Source organism: Myzus persicae, unplaced genomic scaffold, assembly GCF_001856785.1.
Source record: "Myzus persicae strain clone G006 unplaced genomic scaffold, MPER_G0061.0, whole genome shotgun sequence".
NCBI lineage: Eukaryota > Metazoa > Arthropoda > Insecta > Hemiptera > Aphididae > Myzus > Myzus persicae.
In genome coordinates, this window is record NW_019102013.1 from 141,755 (window position 1) to 162,767 (window position 21,013).

General features: G+C 31.1%; 1 protein-coding gene across 9 annotated transcripts in view; it reads right to left on the minus strand.

Annotated features, from left to right (window-relative positions):
* Window positions 1–21,013, minus strand: part of LOC111030999 — a 268,635-nt gene that overhangs the window by 134,050 nt on the left and 113,572 nt on the right. The gene's annotated exons all lie outside the window — the stretch shown is intronic.

Sequence of the window (21,013 nt, forward strand, 5' to 3'; positions counted from 1 at the left end):
ACTATATTGGTATGTATATACGAAAAGCTTTCTACGAAAGCTTGCTTCGCTAAGCATAATAATAATAATAATAATATAACGTGCTTGTGGGGATCCTAAATCTCATTCAAAATAATACTGATGATGCTGAAATCGTCGAGCGATACATGAAGATACAAAAAAAAAAAAAAACATCCCACAAACAAAAACAGTACCTACTTTTTCAACGAGGATAGCTGGAAAAGGTTTTAAATTTCATAATTATTCAAAAAATGTGGATTTTGTCACGTATTTAAAAAAAAAAACTGCCCCGGAAGCATAATATCCAATAAAGCGGTTCGGGGTCGTTTAAAAAGAATATTAGTATACCTATGTGATTACTATGTGCGGGAATGTCATGATAATATATTACTTAAATCATACAAATACACAATAATAATAATAATGACGCATATAATTTGTAATGAACAAACAGCGGCTACGTGGTGGACTATAGACAAAGCTGTAGTTCTCATCAATACTGTTACCGACTAAAAGTAAATTATAATGAATAATGGAATCGGCATATTATTTTGTATACGTTTGCTGTCGGAGGCTATACACACTAATTATTTTATGCATCGACGTCGGCATGATTAATTAATGATATCAATATCAGTACAGTATTGTACTGCAGTAGGTGCGTACTATTTTAACCTACATTTCCTTTGTGCAGCCGACAAAAGAAAATATTGTACGACGTTTCTTCAACGCCATGTTTTTTTTTTAATTGGACGTTTGTGTTGAAGATCCGTATTGCTTTTTATTCGAGCGACGGTCGGCTTTTTTGCAGCGTTTTGACAGCGGAGAACCGCCCGCGTCTATGGCCGTTTGTCTTGGGCCCGGTATAACGACGGTATTTCTGCGACGGTTGTCGGATGATAAATCTGGGAGGGCAGTGGCGGGCAGAGAGGGCGAGAGAGTGGACGAGATGAGTAGAATATTATTCTTATATATTTTCATCCCGACAAATACTATAAAACGTGGTATTATAACAATCGTGGTCTGCGGAAACGTCGTCGTCGACCTGCAGAACAACAACGTGTGCTCGGACGACCAAAATACTCAGTGCTCGTGTACGTAACGGATTTCAGCCGGGCCATCAGCGACCGGCTGCCTCAAGTCTAGACGACACACGTGGGTGGGATGGCGGAGGTGGTGTTCTCACAGTGGTGAGTGTGTGTGTGTGCGTGATTTCGAGGGGGGGGGCTGAGGGGGTAGCGAGACCGGATCGACGGGAAATCGCGAATTTATTAAATCATCTCGTGGCCGGCGGAAAAATCGTTCAATCGAACAAAACCTGCAGCAGCTCATTCGCGCTCGGGTACTCTGCCAAAACGATGATTGTAAAAACTAGTAGCGCCATATTTTCCATGGCGATCATCCCGAGGGATTTGTTTTTTTTTCACCGCCTATTCTCCGAAACTCCGAGCGGATTCGCATGCAAAACAAAGATGTTTGATAGTAATAATGTGATCGAATATTGTTGAGCGACCGTAGTCGCTGTAGTCGACCGAACACGGTCATTTGTCGAGGGAGATTATAATTTATTTATATCGGAGAAAAGACGTAATATATATATTATTATTTGTGACTGGGCGAAATGCTGATCACCAAACGACGACGGCGGCTTATTATATTTCGCAATAATTAGCCGTCTTTGTTTGCAAGTAAAAAACGAAAAACCCATAGAACGACGAATATAATGTAACGCCGCTCTCTTATAAACAAATAAAATAAAATGTTTTATTATTTTACCCCTTAAATACGACGGCGTATTGTTATTTTACTGAAATCACATCGACCGTTTTGTCAGCTACAAACACAGCAGTTACATTGCACGACCCATACCTCGTAATAAAACGATCGTTAAGGCGTCTTTATTTACCTATAACGATACACGCGTTATTAAAAACTATTCTATTCGCTAAATATTTCAGTAGTTGGACTTTTAAATAATCCAAAAGCCAGAGACAAAACATTATTTTTTTCCCGTGCACAACGCGTGGGTACTTTAGTTATTCACTGCAGTCTGCTAAAATGTTTGAAAAAAAAATACACGAAACGAAAACATTGTCATCATTTCGCAACAACAAACGATAATCTTCAAAAAACAATAGTGTTTTATGTCGTCGCGCCTGTACGGGTTAGATAATATTATAGACTCGCGACTTACGACTTTCGAATACACGTTTATAAGTTTATTGTTCGTAAAAGAAAATCGTTTTCAATGCTATGCACCGTGCGTTAGACGTCAATGCAGTTCGACATTTACCGTTTTTAAACCCAAGTGCAATTCGACTAAAATAAGTGCAATTCAATCATACCCGACGGAGAAATAGTCAAATTCTCGAAGAGGGGGGGGGGGCTCACGTTATTTAAATATAAAGATTAAATTTTGATAGGGCACACCCGTTTGCATAATATTCGGTAACCCCAATCACCCACATGCACCACGTATAGAGTCTGTACCATGGAGGCAGGGAAAATGCGTTTTCAAAAATCGTATACGGCGATGTCTGTGTATGGCGTATTATCGCCACCTACGTAATATATTAAATACAAATAAAGTGTTATAAAGTCGCTACATTTTTCTAACCTTTTGTACTCGGAATTTTATTGTTCGCGTATATATTATATTTTAGAACCGAAACTCGTCTATACATCTATATATGTAGACGGTAAACATATATTGTATAATATATTATTATATTACACGAGCGACGAAACATCTCTGAACTTTGTTGTACGATCTGCGCGCCGCAGTTATATCATATATATATACACACACTGCAGCGACGTTGTCAATTTTCCAACCGAAACAACGCGATTAAGGGTCGGGGGGATGATAATAAAAATAAACCGAGCGATGCCATCCGAAGATTCGGTCGATTTGCCCGGTCACACATGTGTAAAAACACTTTCGCCATATACAGACAATAATGTATTACGCGACTGGCATTCCGAAGAAAATTATGTACGCGAGTAAACCGCCGCCGCCCAAAAAAGCTTCAGTCGTTCGATCAGCCTTTCGGAAACTCGAGAGAACGCGGGAAATCGACCCCGGCCCCGCCACAAAGTCGTCCGGTTTATCCCGTTAAGGGCCTGCTTGCAACGACGTATTATAATAATTATTATCGTTCGAGCGTAATGAATTATACCTATACCGCGGTATAATTTATATGGTAATGGTCGTAGGATCAAAAGCCAAAAACCTTTTTGACGCGAAGCCGGGGAGGAGGAGGTCATTATAAAATATAATACAACTTAAGCTACGGATAAGACGTGTTCTTTGCTTGGCAATTTTTTTCAAAAAAATTCGAGACAAAATTCAAGACAATTCAAACGAACAACGAATTAAATCATCTTAAAAGTTATTGTTATTACACTTATTTATACTGTTAAATAAACCTCATTGCGAGGTGTAACTTCTATAAGTTGTTCAAAATGTTTTTCATTTGTCCGTCGTTTGAGCTCAGATTTGTTCCAAGAAAATAATATATGTGTTATATTTAACATAATATATTAAATATTATGAATTTCAAACAAATTCTTTAATTTCTATCATGCGATATTAATGTTATTACCGATATTCAATTTTATTTATCATACAACTTTTATTATTATGTCACCTTTATATTATAATCATGCACAGAGACTTGTATAAGGTACTACTGAGTAGTGAGTACTATACAGTGTATATACATATATGTTCAAATAGTTAATCAGTTCAGCCATTGTTTTATTGATTGTAAACACTCATACTGGACACTTATGGGTAGTGTTTTTCTGATGATAGTTTTACGTTGGGCTATAGATAATAGTTTGACAAAGTATTATTACACTACATATATTTGTGTGCTCGTGAATCCATTTGAGCACTTGAAACATATAATAGCACATATATCTATAACTAATGAAAAGGAACAGTTTCAGACCATAATCAAGCTTAAATGGATTGAAAAGAAGTTTCGGGGGTATCTATTGATTGAGAAAATCGTTGGTCTTTGAAATTATACATTATATTTTCGTTTAAAAACCTTTTAGAAAACTTTTCGAAATCGTTATGCGAGTGCGGAATATTCTGACAAGTAAATTGTTGTATGACCGTGCAAATATCGTTGCCGAGAAACATTGAAATATAGGCCACGTCTGAAAACTCCGAGCACACAAAGACGAATAGCTCCTTAGATTTTCAATCAGAAGGTGGTAAGTGTACATTTTTAAACACGATATATTATTCCCTACAACGGCTACACACAATATTATTTACGTTCAGAAACACCGTTCGCTCAAAAAATACTCCTCATAATATGCATACGAGTATTTTCTAAGTCGGGGAAAAAAATGTACAAAACAAATCTGGATTGTTTCGATGTTTGCATAAAGCTGTATACGGGGAACGAAAACGAAATAAAATATCATAAACCTAAGCCCCGCGTGTTTACACGGTTTTGTCATAAATTATAATATTAAACTGAATCTGAATATGATAATTTAAGCGCGATAAATAGCCCCACGCATAAAAAAAAGATTTAACGTTCGTTTTATATTTTCCATTGCGGATATCAAACATATTATTGTTATTGCATTCGAGTGTTTATAATATGCATTATTTCGCACATTTTGTTTTTATGCGAATTGAGTTGAAATAATTCCGTCTGACGTCGTATTTCACTGCCGTAGGTACCGACGGTATTTTATGTGTGTCATATTGCACTAACCTAACTTTACGCGCGTCATTGGTGATTCCGTTACCTGATGAATTATTCATAAAAAAGTTAAAATAATAATAATGTCATCGTTTCCCAATTTTATTAGACCGTACGAAATGGAGTCTGGAGGCAGATGATTTGTGATTCGAAATATAATATTATATATTAATTTCGGTAAGCTAATAATATCATAACGATTAGCTCTAGACATTGTGACTAAAAGCTACAGATGATTGTAAATAAACACTGAATCGTAAATCGTAATATTATTATTATGCCGTGTGGCGTGGTTAGGTCCAGTTTTGGTTTAGTGTGCAAGGGTTTGTGTTTGCAGAGAATCAACACTAAATATGCTCGTGTAACCAAATACCACGTATACTGTAGTACGATTAGCCACCAGAACGGCGCGATGTTTTGTTTTGGTGTTTTTCTTTCCGAAAACGCAAAGGGTGAATCACAGCAATAATATTATTATGTGTACAAGAGCGAAATTCGTAGTAAAATAAGGCCAAATATAAATATGTCCGTGTAAAACTATACTCGCCGTACAGTACAATAGTATAAAGTTTGTGTCAAAATAATTTATGGACACTAGGGCTGAATCGAAAGATAGGTCTATTATTTAAATCTTTAATGGCTTTTATACTTGAATAAATTATGAATTAACATGAAATCTGGGTTGTAAGTGCATGTATAAATTATATAGTATAATGGGATTCAGAACGTTTTTTTTTTCACAATTTTTAACTAGACAACATTTTCCCTCGGTTTATCTCTATTAACACTTAATTTGATGATACCACTCATTTTTATTATTGAGTGTGTACAACTAAAATATATAAATACTTCAACGAAATATTTAAAATAAAAAAAATAGTATAGTAATAAAATTCAATTTTAGTTTTAAATGAATTGATTGAAATGCAAGTTTACCAAATATTTCCGATGTTTGTTTTGTAATTATTTTTAACGAATTCGTTGGAGAATATTATAAATAATAAAATAAATTAAGACACACATTAGGGTGACAAGAAATATGTAGGTATCATGGTTGGAATTAAATTAATTCTTATGATATTATTTCTCGAGAACACAATATTTCTAAAATGTATAATAAATGAACATGGGACCTTACAATAATAGTATATTAGTATGAAGTACAATTGATCTTATTTAATTAAAAGCGGGTTTAACAAAATCTCGATTGATAAAATGAATTATAATAATTTATAATGATGTCTGACAAAAACATTTTTAGAACATTTTTTATTTAAAAATCATAAATGGGTCATACATCACTTATGCACTCATATTTGAATCTTAAATTGTTTATGATTGAAGTGTGATAAATTATAATTACATTAAAAATGTATGAATTAACATTTAAATAACTATACAACGTTAAAAAAAAATTTTTTATTTTGCTATATCAACAATAGTTTGATATTACTTTTTCATGAATATTTTATTCAAACGAATGTTTATTCAATGTGTATAATTTTTTCTTATTAAACTACGATAGTATAAAAGACAAAATTTGGGCGGAAAGAACCTTTTTGCCTTTTAAAATTCACTACAAAGTTCCGGCCTTTCCAAATGGGTTTATATACACCAATTGAAAATGCTTGAAGTTATTCCGGTCTTTTTTCAAAAGGTCTTATGATAAACTGAATTTAAAAATAAAAAACACTGTGAGTAGTTTTTTTTATATATACCTAGTTAATGACTATTGTCAAGTCTATTTAACACCATATAGCACACGTATAATACATAGTGTATTATATTTTGAAACATATTACGACGTTCTTAATGATATAATTTTAAGCTTTTTATTCAAATAGTTCCAACGTGTTATCAATAGTTAATAAATATGCTTAAAGTGGAATTTTCGCATAAAATATAACATGTTACATTTAATACAATTTTAAATAATGTACGCCTATAGAGGCGCCGTACACGAGCATTTTGATGTTTTTTATGTGCGGCCATACATGGTAGCTTTGTTAAAAAGCAATAACTACGGAATGTACACGTTAAACTCTCGTAAATCACGAGCATCACGCAAATATTACGAATTCGTAACTGAACTAAAAGCTTTCCTCCCAGGTGAACCAAACGCACATCAAACTTACACGACCTCGACGCCGTGCCTCGACGAGAATTTCATTGTTCCAAAACTGCAGAAGACGAAATGTCTAAAATGTCGACTCTCTATCAGCAAATATGTGAAGGATATAATACTACTTTCGATATTTACGAAATGTTATGATCAATAATAGTTAAACAAAAGAACCAGAATCAGATGTTATACCTACGCTTCTGGTTAAAATATGAAACTCAACATACACGAAACTTATACATTGTGTCGATGTGTCTTAATCCTCGATACGGTTGTCCACCTTGAGATATAAAACCATAGATTAAATATGAATCCATGGTAAAAATATGAATATAAAATCAACAAGATGCATTTACGAATAAATAAAGTTACGATATAAAAATGATTTGTGGGCGAGTTGCAGGTAAGCAGCGAGTTTGTAATCTCAAGTATAATAATTATTCGTGCCCCGGCCCTGTATTTTAGCCAAAGTTTCACCTATGAGACCGACATATTATGCTATAGTTTATAAAGTATATACTTATAAACGCAAAGCGAGTAGCCCAATATTATCGAGTTGTTTTGATTTTTCAATATTTAGCAATATTTATAAGTATGTTGTATCTATAGTGGTTATTATCCAACTATACCAAACATTTCAAACGTAACCATAATACATTGTGTATAGTTTGGTTTTTTTCTCAAAGAGTTCGCTCCGAAATAGTTTTGACGACGATGATATTATATTGTATTATACTTTTTTTAAACGACTGTTAAACATTTTCAACTGTACACCGTTGGACGGCAACTTTGGTTAATATATATTTATATGGACTAGTGTATAATATTTGCTTCAGTGTCCACGCCCAAACTTTATGTTGGTGTACAGAGGGAAACGTAATCCGAGTTGGTTATTCGTTTACCTTGAGGCAAACTTTTGGTTGGAAACTTTTCAGAAAAAAATAACAAGTAAACATGTATATGCATTTCGCAGTGAGAGCTTTACGTGTCAGTTTTTTCTTTTTTGGGGGGGGAAACGTAGATTGACTATATCTATGTGTAGTAGCTCACTTTTCTGAAAACACAAAAATAAAAAGGAAATATATATATACATTGTGTGTAAGGCGGGTGACGGATAAGTTTATTTTATTTAACAAAAGCCTATTTTTCTTTTAAAGTTAATTTTTTAATTAATTATAATATAGGCACGGTCTCATTCATCCCACATTAATTATTGAAAATGAGACCGCAAAGATAATGATTTTTGATGAAATTAAAAACATAACAAAAATTAAAATTAAATACATCAGTACATGTGAGTCGGTAAGTAGTATGTCACAGTATTACACCTTCTAGGAAAGCACAGAGCAAATAATAATATGTACAGTGTACAAGTTTGAACAATTTCTCAACTCACATTAAACGGTTAAATATTGTGGTTTTGTTAACTATGAATAATTAACGCAGAGATAATTAATTTTTACAACTCGTTGTAACGTGTAAACAAGTCCTGCTAAAAAAAAAAAAGCCAACGGCATTATGGTTACAGCGATACTGAGGAAAAACGCAATCAAATATTATTGTTCTTTAGAAAAAAAAAAGTAATTTCCTTAGAAGTAACCAGCTACAGACTTATGAAAGGTAATACGCTCGCACGTTCAATAACAAGAGTATTTTTTTTTATCATTTTTATCAAGTATACTTATATAAAAAAAAATTAATCAGAATATTATTATGTGTGAAGTACGTTTTGATTATTTTGATTACTTTTGTTGCCTTGTCTATATTTTTTCATAATACATTCATAACACCCTGATGAAATGAAATTTGATAAAAGAAAATAATTGAAATCCTTAATCGAAAAAAACAACAAATAAGTTAAAAGTTATGAATATTTATATACCAACATCAACCATGATTCGGGTACTAGATCACAATGATAACTTATCGACTTCTTATTTAGATCGCTTATTTCCATCGCCCTTGACTGTTGTTAATCGATTTTATTTAACCGCATTATAATTAATAACCATTTAATTTAGCTTTAGTGATTGCAACATACTTTATTTTGCAGTTGAACAAATTGTAAAATTTCTATTTTTGAATTGTCTTTTTTGGAAAAAGAATATTATTATTTTATGTTTTAGTGCCCCCTCCCCTAAGCTTAGGTTAGTATCAGACACCAGTACGGTATTGCGTATTTACAAATTTCTTTACTTAAAATATTTCTCCACGGGATCGTTGAGTTGTGTTGGATATTGTTTGAATTGTTAGCGTTATATTTGTTAAATTTTAGTATAATTTATAATACTTTATTATTTAATTTACAAAATATATGAATTATATTATTTGGTCACGGCAAAATGAATTTGGAGTTTAACGTGCATCAGTGACAGCACTGTTGATTACCACATTTTAAATAAGGATTTTGTGTAATTATTTTTGGGTTTAAATTAACTTTAATGGATTAATTTATCAACGTCATTCTCGTTCAATGAATGGGATTTCAGCACCGTATCAATAACTGGCACCTACTCGATCCGAATAAAATCGAATTGAACACTCGTTGAAAGTATTAAATATTTTATGAAGATGCGCCTAATACACATCTTGTGTAATACTAAACGTTTATTTATTTATTATAATATTATCTCATTGTCTTAAATTATCGGTGATTTTAAAAATTGTTTTATTCACATTTCTACTTGTATTATTTCCAAGTCACCATTGTTCAATGAACTGGGCCAGGGTTGGACGTCCACAAACCTTATAAATATCGCTTATGTAAGGTTAGTAGGTAGGTATAGGTATTGTTCACTTACACAGTCGCAAGATAACGCACACCCCTGCCCTCCAGTCCGTCTTATATCATACTGTTATTGTAATTATTATTATCTAGTCCTTTTCTTAATTATATAATTATTATTTATGGGTTTATCTGCGATTGCGCTTTTGTGGTTTCGGAAAACTAACCTCACCGGTCTGTCACAGAACCGGCTGAAATAATCGTCGATAAACAGCATACAAAAGGCCACACGACCGTCAACCAACAACCAGTCTTTTACCTGATCAGTAGCAAGACCCACCCGGGCAGACTTGCGCATTTCAGGTAGAAACATCCATACCCAAAACCTATCGGACGGTATTTATATCGGTAACTAGTGCAATGGTCGGATTATTTGGCATTGCACTGGTCAATACTAAATATATCCTGCCGCAGTTCATGGGTTCACTTCATTTCTGGCATTGCACCGACTGTCATACCGCCCGGTGGGTTTCATCTCCCTGTCGTGCGCACTTTTACTATCGTACCCAATATCACAGTGAAATCCAGTAACATTTTTTTTAGTCATTAAAATAAACAATTCGTCAGTGAGACATAAAACCGCTATGTTCCTTTTTTTGCTTAGCTCACATGTTATTAATACAATAATTCCAATACGCCACAGGTACCTACTAAAAAACCAAACATTATAAGGTGAATATAACGAGAATAAGACTTAAAGTCATTGGTCTGTATATTTCGTGTGCATCATATGTACTTTCCAAGTTCTGAGATTAGGTGGGTGAATTAAAGCCGATGAAAATGTTCAACGTGTCATGTCGTATTCTCTTAGTTGTCGATCATACAGCCAATTTGTTCACACTACCGCAACACGCTAGACCGCACATTTATGTACTTGTTCAGCGTATAGCGGTAGTGTGAACAAATTCGGTCTAGGGCCGTTTCGGTGCAGGCCGTAGGGCCATTTTAAGAAATTAGGTAGGTCACTATAAAATATAAATATAATAAATAAATAATAATGAATAATAAAAAATAAATAAAGAATACAAATTTAATTAAAATAAGGTGAATGCTATTAAAATTACAAATAAAAATATTCAGGTCATCATACTTAAATGATGTGCTATTCCTCTTAAAAAACTCATAATATTACGATTATCATAATCGCTGACTAATTTTAAAATACGTTTATCGACGTCAATGTATTTTTTTTCTTTTTTGGTGGACTTTTGCCTGTTTCTAATTGGCAAAAGAAGGTGTCTCGGCCACTTTGTATTCTCCTTAAGCATGATATAAATGCCCATAGTGCCGGGTGGTCAACTGCCAATTGTAGATTAAGCCGACGATTTGCCGCTTCATCTGACAAAAGTCAGATAAAAACTGATAAATTACATATATATATATATATAAGTAAAATATAAGCAATGCTAACATTTTATCATCTAAACGCGGTTAAATGAAAAAATGACTACGCCGAAATAGACCCACGCCGAGATGGCCAAGCCGAAATGTCCAAATACGATAAATGTGAATATTAATCGAAGTAAGACATATTATTATATGCTCATACTATCACAATGAAGAATGTATTTTTCGTAAAATTAGAATAGACAAAATTCTAATGATGTCTGTGTCAGATAAGACAAATAGGGTTCTTATAAAAATAATGTATAACAGTATTAGGTATATTGCAGTTTTTTTTTTTTTGTTTCGATCACCATGTCAAGAGGCAGAGTGTAACAATATAATATAACCGTGATCAAAACTTTAAAAAACACTAATCTTAATAAACGTCTTATTTTATATTTAATGATGTTGGTCTTTGGTAGCAGGTAAGTCCATATTAGTTTATTATTATTAATTTTATTCGCTTGAAATAATATATTTGTATTAACCTGGAACATCTTTGTTATTGATTAGTTTATTTTTTGTTTGAAATAATATGTTAGTTTTAATTATTTCAAAAGCAATTCATCACGTCATTATTTTCAAATTATATAGAAAGATTCAAGAACTACAATTAAATTTATATCATGAAAATTTGAAATAAAAATTGAAGAAAACGGAAATTTATACAAGTATTATCTAATTATGACATAACTCTAAATAGGTATAGTACCTATATTATAACATAATTTAAGAAAAAGTATGCAATCAACCAAATTGTAAATACATTTATAATAAGGTCAGATAAAAAGTTATTAAAACATTAAAAATCTTTAACAATAATTACATTGTGAGACTTTCTAAGAAACTTTTTGGAATTGTTAAGTTAAATAAATTGTGCCGTATGCATTATTTATTAGACATTTCTGCTTTGACGAGTTGTATAATTACATTTGAAAATTGTCCAAGGTTCAATCAAGAGTGTTTGTTAATACTTAATAAAGGGTAACTGCTAAATCTTTGTCGAGGAATAAATTTTGTCAAGAAATAAAATAAAATATTTATTTAAGAAATATGGTTAATGCGCACATTGATTCGTGATATAAATAAATAGGTCTAAAAATTAAGCATGGCCACTGTTATGCTGATTAAAAACTATAAACGTCATTAATTGAAATATGCAAATCGTAATAATATATTATTTGTGCATTCAAATGGAATATCAATGACAATCGTATTAGCATTTTGTTTTAATAGTGTCAATAATTTGTACTATATATCTCATATTGGGAAACGTATAATTTATTATTAGAATTTTAATTTTCATCGTTGGCTTAACTGAATGATAATGTTACCACTTACGAGTTCAATTTCTATTGGCTATTAAGTATGGAATAAATATGCTGAACATTATTGTAATTATTTATTTTAAACAATTTTAAAAAGTGGTTATAAAAACAATAACAACGTACGAATAGTTACACGAATATTTGTTTTTCTGGGTTCAGTTGTAAATCCTGAGTATAAATTTAAGAGTTGGATCAATGCCGATTTTTCATCTTGGGATCAATCAATCGTTAACGATAATTATTTAAATTTAAGGAGCAAGCACCTACGGAACTCCACATAATTCAACACCTCAAAACATTTACGAGACAAAAAGTTTATTTATATAATTTATTATTTAATTTAGTTCGTCAACGCAGATTAAATGCACATAAAATAAAGTTATTTGGACATCACGTTACGTTTACGTTTTATAGTCTTGTGGAGGGATTTGTATAATAAACAAGAGTGTAAGGCCTTGCGTTTGTCTTTCGGATTGAAACTCCCGGTACATTTTCTGCTTAGAAATTGGAAAAGGCCTAGATGTTTGCAGGTGAATGTATACCTCTACCGCGGTTACAAGGATATATTAAATGTTTGTTGTTAGCGTGGAGACTAGTGGCATATTTCATGAATTTTGACTAACTATACCAATAAGGCGCGATTGCACTATGAGTATAGGTACTTGGTATGAGTAAGATGAAGTATATTTCTGAGATCCGAGCATAGTGTACAATAGTATCACGAATTGTAAAACGAGTTGTTATTTAAATGTTTCATATATTTTACAATACTTACATATGAAACGGTATTTAGGTCATTGCGACATACATTTGTTTGTATGTAAGACTCGGTAAATTAAAAATCAATAAAACAAATTTGGCTGAAATTAAGTTTTAGGACATACATCGTAATATAAGTTTATGTTAATAAGAAATATCAAATCAAATATATCCACAGATAAGTTCAGAAAGTTATATCGAAATGAATAAATAATTTAGAATAAAATAATATTATTTATGAATATGCTAAATTTAAAATATTATTGTAATTTATAAATATTAAAACGTAATTTAAATGCAGAAACTGTATTAAGTTATTGTTTCATACAGTTTTTCTTTTTTTGAAAACAGCCATTATTCTAATGACTTAATAATTATGGTTGAAATTTCATTCTGTTTTAGTAGGTTTTAAGTATATAAATTATGGCCCGTAACGTTAAACATGGATTCTTAATCCTACTATTAGTATAGGTAGTACGGTCTCAAAATGCCTAATATTAAATTTACATTTATGAAAAAAAAGTAAAAAAATAAAATATTGTGAAATATCTATAAACGTAAAAAGCCATGACGGGAAAGTGGAAGGATTAAGTGACCGATATTTAATCAGGCAAATGTCCAAGTGTAAAGTGTTCACTTGGGAATGTACAACTGCAGTCCACCGTATAATATATTGAGTATTAATATGACTTATCAAAGTTTTCGTCAACTATTTATTATCGCAGCCAAAACGTGTGGTTAAATTTTAAAACTTCGTGGTTATTAATAACCGTCTACTAGGTATTGACATTTAAAAAAATGTATGGTTATTAGCAACTGTGTATCATTGAAATTATATAAAACGACAATTTCTGCAGCAGATAGAAAGTTAATAATGAAAAATTAAATACATTATTCAAAGCACAGTTTAATTTCTGGAAGTTATAACATTTCTTTTCTTTTTTTTTTTTTGGTACTTAAACGAAAGAATTTTATAACGTTCGAATTTTTAGTTAAAATTCACAAAGTTTCAATAGGGCCGTCTATCTATAGTTTTTTAATTGAAAAAGTTGTTTCTGCTGTTAAAATGCAAGACCCTCCGAAGGATAGAATTCGAGAGAGCCGGATGCGATATATTACAACGAATTATTATGTATATACCGTATAAGTATAATATTTATTTAATTATTTTTCGAGTATAAAAAAACTATGACTTTAAAGATATCGCTAAGATAATACGGTTTATCTACGTGTGATTTGAATGAAATTACTGATGCAAATCTACAACGGCGGTAAATATTCATAAGAGATATAGATTTGTTTATTTTTTTGGACTGCACGACACAGTCGCTAATTGCGCATGACTATATAGTAGTTGTAAAAAAGATGTAGCTAGGTACTTATTTACTTTTAAAGTATTTCATTTATAATCAAAACGTCTAAACATTTTTACAAGAATACCGTTGTCAAGTAGTACGCCTTAGTTAATTAAAAATTATTTTAATTAACGACATTCGCCGTTGTTTTTAATTTTTAAATTAAATTCCATACGACGTTTTCACTTAAGCTCGCAAAGTGCTCACAGGTTACATTTTTTTTTTAACATTTCCGTGTTGTTTACTCCCACATAAAATAACACTGGGTATATATACTAATCACTGGACGTGAATTTACGACTGCAATAATTTCACATTTTTTAAAAAAAAAAATAATTGGGAAGTTATATTATACACGATACGTTTAAAATATATAAATACAACCAACAATAACAGATTTTCAAAACCAACTTCGGGCAAATCAAATATCGTTAATAACCTATTTGTCAAGGTTGGTACGATGTATTATAGCAACGGAATTCGTATTTTTAAGGCATGTAATAAGTGGAATTTATCGATTCAGAAAAAATATTGAACAATACTCGCACAACGAACATACAGCGCACATCGCCTACACTAACCACAGATATAGTGAAGATGACATATAACATCTCTGAAATAAACGTGGAAGTCTTTTTATTTCCCCGGGTCACCACCGACGGACGTCACTTTGAATATTATAGAAAATCTATATTAATATTATTATTATTATTATTATTATTATTATTATTATCATCATCATCATTATTATTATTATTGTACTTTATTGACCTTTTCGATGTTCCGCATCAATTTTCTGGCGGTCGGACACACAATGTCCATTCAAAATCCCATCACCGCACGCACCGCAGCACTATATACGCGTAGGTACCTTTTTGAACGATGGTCGGACATGGGACGTTGATATATCGTGTAATAGCCGTACGCACTCTCTTTTTTATTATTATTATTATTATTATTATTACCGATCCTTTTCCGTTTCCTTTTCGTTAAAAATTAATTCGTATGTGTACGCTATCGGTTTGCACTACGCACGTCCTACCACGGCCGTTTCCGCACGACCTGTGTATTTCCATTGTACGCGAAGAGAAGTGTATATAATATACATATTATTATTACGCGTTCGCATATTTTATTTCGTTTGAAGAGCAACAAGTCGAGACCCCTCGAAGAGAAAGTACTTTTTCCGACTGCTTCTAAAGGAAAAATTCTAAATGTGTTTACAGTGGAAACCTCATATTATATTATTATTATTATTATTATTATTATAATATTGCCAGACCATAATGTTTGTTATTTTTTTTATATTCTCATAACGTCAAGATAATAATATAGTATCACGCGAGTGCAGTACAATAAGCAGCAGAATAAATTAAATGCCAAAAAACTTATTTAGTCGATGAAGAAAAACCAATAGATTGGTTATGTATGATCCATCATCCTTAGCCCCATAGAAATCACAATTATAAAACGACATCATGTTTATTTAAATATATAACCCTTACTTATTTGAAACTATGTGTGAATTATCTTGAGCTATTTTTCAATTCCCTAAATATGAATTTTTATATTGATTAAAGTTAACTAATAACGTAAATAGTTTCCAACATAGCGAGAAAAATAAATTAAAAAAATTAAAAAAATTAAATGTGAATTTTAAAGTTCCTATAATAAGCTGTTTTATGAGCAACTAAAAATGTTAATATATATATACATACATTTAGTTTTTACACAAAGGTGTCTTTAAAATAAAAATAATACATTTTGAGTACACTTTAAAATATAATTTTATTTTTTTGTCTGGCTTTACAGTAGAATTAACTTTTTATTAAAAAATACAAGATCAAAATTAAACGAAAAAATGTTTTATTTCTTTAACAATAATAAATAAACAACTGTTATGATCTGTGAATAAAAAAGAATATTACTTAACCTTGTGTTAGACATGTTGATTGTGATGTTCAATAATACGAATAGACAATTCAAAATAATGTATGAGTGGATATGTGAGGGCAAATACCATTGAATTGTAATATAAATACAATTTTTATAAACTCATCAGTTTTATTTTATTATGAAATTAATAATTATTTTGAATATTTTTAACTTAATAACATTTGATTTCTTTTTTATCTTACATTTTTATTTCACAGCCTGTTGCGGTATAAATCATAACAGATGAATGTGATACCTTTAAAAAGATATTATATTATACGTCTCATGGAATGAAGAATCCTCCCACCGAAGAAGCTCTGGCACGAGCTTAACAATAAATGTGTTAATTAAAAACTAGTGAGTAATTTGACGAGTTATTATAATTTTTAATTCTAGAATTATATTGTTATTTATATAACTATGGGTACTATTACGTCATAGAATCACCGTCTTAAAAATCTTTGAGGGAATCACCCGGTGTATTTGTTGATTCAAGTTTAGTTGCTCCCTCTCCCTGATTAATCTTTCTATGATGGGACTCAACTAGTCAACTGTAATAAGTTCCTAATTTTGTGTGAAGGAAATTTTATAGATTAGTAGATTGTTTAAGTCGAGAGTAGTAACTGCGTTTTGTAGAGGAGAGAAAAGTGATGGTTTAATGGAGATTGGGTTACAAGTCGTGATCACTGAGCGATGAAGCATCTATGACGACAGGTGAAGTGTTTGCTCACCATATAATTCACGGAGTTTGGTATACCAGACAACCCTGCTCATCTTAAGTTTTAAGATGGGAGTTTATTCATGAACTAGATAATATGAATACCTGGTGATATTTTTTATGGGCTAACTTTAATGGAAAGTGAGAAATAATTTATTCCATATAATAATTTCTAATAATAAGTTTCCTCGGGGAATGAATTTTGAATTAAAATAACAATTTAAGGACTTGACAAAAAAAAATATTTTATCTACCATAAGATGGACCCTTATGAGCTACTAATGGGATGCTTATACTCTCCCATATACATATACTCCAAATAACATATTTTTCTTCTTTTTAATCATTTATAAAATTGACCTATTGTGCTATTATAAGAGTATAATATTATTGAAATATTCTTATATTTAGTTAAAAAAGAAAAAGCAGAACCCTTAAAAATCCCTCATTCGCAAAATGCAAAATAGGTTTTCAATTTCACTCCCCAACATGAGATCATTCTAGCTTATTCAGGAACCTTTGAAACAGCCTGTATAATATAAAATATTATATAAATATACATATATGTATATTATATACAGTATACACCACTGTTTGGAATCGTATACGCTAAAAGTTTTTATCCATTAAAAGGAATTGAAGCTGTAATATCATCCGTGAACAAGAGTCACGAAAAGTGCCCGTTCCATATATACGTTGATAACGAAATGGTAATAAGAAAGAGAAAAGAAAAATCTCATTTCGAAGAAACTGTTTGCGGAGGTAACGTATAGGTACATGTAATGTCGTATTTTTATCGGTATTATATATTATAGCCAGGTATAATAATATCAGTAAAAAACAACTATGCCGACATATCATTTTGTCCACTTAACGACAAAACTCCCCATTACCCATAAACGCGATAAACGGCAGTAGAACGTAAATTATAGTTGACAGGTATTATGATTTAAATTACGAGAAAAACCAAAATTTGTAAATTATTCAAATCTAATAGACTCTAAAACTATTCGACCGACATTTACGAAAAGGAGAGATCGCAGTTCTTAAATATTTCAGAAAAATGAAGAAACTAGTTGGAACCACGTACGAAATTATAACATCAGGTAGGTTCCATTATGTTCAATATTTACCGTAGGCCGATTACCCATCTCGGTCGAATTAGTTCACTAAGTGAGGCAGGACACCGATACCAATTTACCCGCATAAAATGATGTAATATTCTAAGACTGAGATACGCCTACGTATATAATAATATGAGCGCTGTATTTTATATTTTTTTTTGAGGTCAAAATCTGGTTATACAGCTAACTTATTAAATAAACATTTTTAAATTTGTTAGAAAAATTATAAAGTTTTATAATTTTATCGTAATGGTATCGTGATCATAACAACTAATATCTGAACGTTAAAAAAGAACCAACTATAAATTGTATTTACTTAAATGTTTGTTGATTTTAAATGAAGAATGAAAACTTATAACGAGCGTAAGAAACTAAAAAAAACCCCTACGGATTTCAGATCGATCAAAAACCATATTTCGGGCAGAACCGGTCACTTGCAGTCTCTATTACCTATCGAATTAAAGTACATCCCAGCGAACACCCTCCGGCATTTCCACGGGCAAAGCTCAGCCCGTCATCAGCGATGCAGCCACTAGTCACGGTTAAAACTAATTCAAGTTTAAAGAGTGTATGAAATAAAGTTCATCGTACAAAGCGTCGAAGGACGAAGGGATGAAGATTAACCCCGTAAAGGTGTACCTGTCGGATAACAACACGACGACGTTTCACCTTTGAAGATCCTTTATACGTGTAAATTAATACACAGTCAGTGGTGCATTTGATCCTCAAATATGAGAAAGTAACACAAAGAACTTTCGAAATACCGCTGGCGGCCAGGTGTCTAGGATTCGCGTGTCAGAGTACCGATTGAAATTAGAATTGGCAGGAAATGAAAACTTGCGTTTCCTAACGTTTGCGAGTTGCGACAGGTTTTTGGTCGCCATCTCTTTGCCTCGGTACAGTTTGTACGCTCAGGGAGTTGATAAGTGATAAATAAACGAGCAAATACGTCTTGGCGTGTTCAATCCCTTAGCAGATCGGACATTTCTCTTATTCCGAACCCGAAAACCTTGAGACTTATTTTATTTTTATTAGTATTATTTACTAGATTTTATTTTATTTTTTGAAAATTGCTCGCTCTTCCGACCTCTTGATGTTTCCGCTGGTCTTCACATCATTAAAATCATGACCGTCATACTATATATAGAATACACACGTATATATATAGTCATATAGATACATTCGCATCCGTTTCATAATACAAAGTATTACAATATTATATTATCATTGTAATATCATCATCATTATCGTTGTATCGTTTTCGTCATTATTGTATCCGAATGAATTAAAGAAATAACGAACAATTGTTTGTAAGGAATAATAGTGAAAACGATTTAAACGAAAATTTGTTTATTAGGCAGCAACATTCATTTTCAATTCGTATTATATTACCTCTTCGCACTATTATTTTATTTTTATTTTTGAGGTAAAATATAATAATTAAAAATATTGATAGTATCAAGATAGTTTGTTTTAAATCCACCAAAAAATTATTTTATCTCCCTGACAACATATTCTTTTCTGAATGCAAGTGTGCAAGTTTTAGTTTGTAAAATAATTAACAACAAGCACATTTAATTTAATTAATTTTAAATATGTTCAGTATGATTATAACTTTTGTCCATATCTTCAATACTAAAACTTTCTATGTTAAAATTAAATTTGTGAAAGGGTCATTGTACAAAGTAATTACTCTAATATGTGCACCTATCCATAAAGTGACTACACAATTTGTGTAAATATTATGTTTGTACATTTGTAATCAATATATTCAAATTTTTGATCTACCTGATTACGATGAACGAGTGTACACGACGTAATTAATTACTATTCAAAATCAACCTTAAGTCCATAAAGCAATAGTTTTGTTTTATCCGTATATAAAGTCGAATTTTTATTTTGAAATCAAATATTCTCTTTTTTTAACTACTTTAAATTATAAAATATGTATTCAACAAAGGATTCCAAACCAAATGTTGTGAGGTAACATTATAATTCAAATACTATTTTTTAATAGGTAGTAATAATGTGTACATGTTAAACGATCAAGCACAACGCATAAATTAAAATATTATAGAAACATTGAAATGCAAAAAAAAGCAAAAAAAACTTTTCTTAATTTTTAAAACTTATAGGTCAGGTTAGTTAATGTGCTGTTAATTTATATTTACAGTGTATACGTAGTTTAATTATATTTTTAGCAATAATACAAACTTTCAAGAAAAATGTTGTATGCATACATTTACTGTTTTAGATATTTCTACTATGGTATACGACGTATGATATAATTATTAATATTCAAAATCATCACATTTTTCACAAATATCAACAAAGTAGAATAAAGTGAAAATAAATAACTTCCTAACTGCTTTGTGGACTATCAGTGAACACAAAAATGAACCAACATAGAATTTTAGCTGATGTTGATATTTATAATACTGTAAATAATATTTTTTATCAAACTCTCCTAACCTATTCATTGAGCCTTGAATTAGTTATTTTAGTACATTGAACGCCAGTAATACCAGTGTATAGTATTCACAAATATTTTTATTTCTAGAAATGCATTTGCTAGATACTACAGAGCCCAACAGGATCAAATAAACGATGAAAAATCGAACTTTCATTTTTTTTTTGTAAAATACAATTCATTATTTCCACCACTAAAAAAACAAAATATATAAATTACTTAATTTACCGATAAAAAAAAAATCAGACCACACATGAAATAACAGAATTTATATTCAATTTTGGATACAAATATAAAGGAT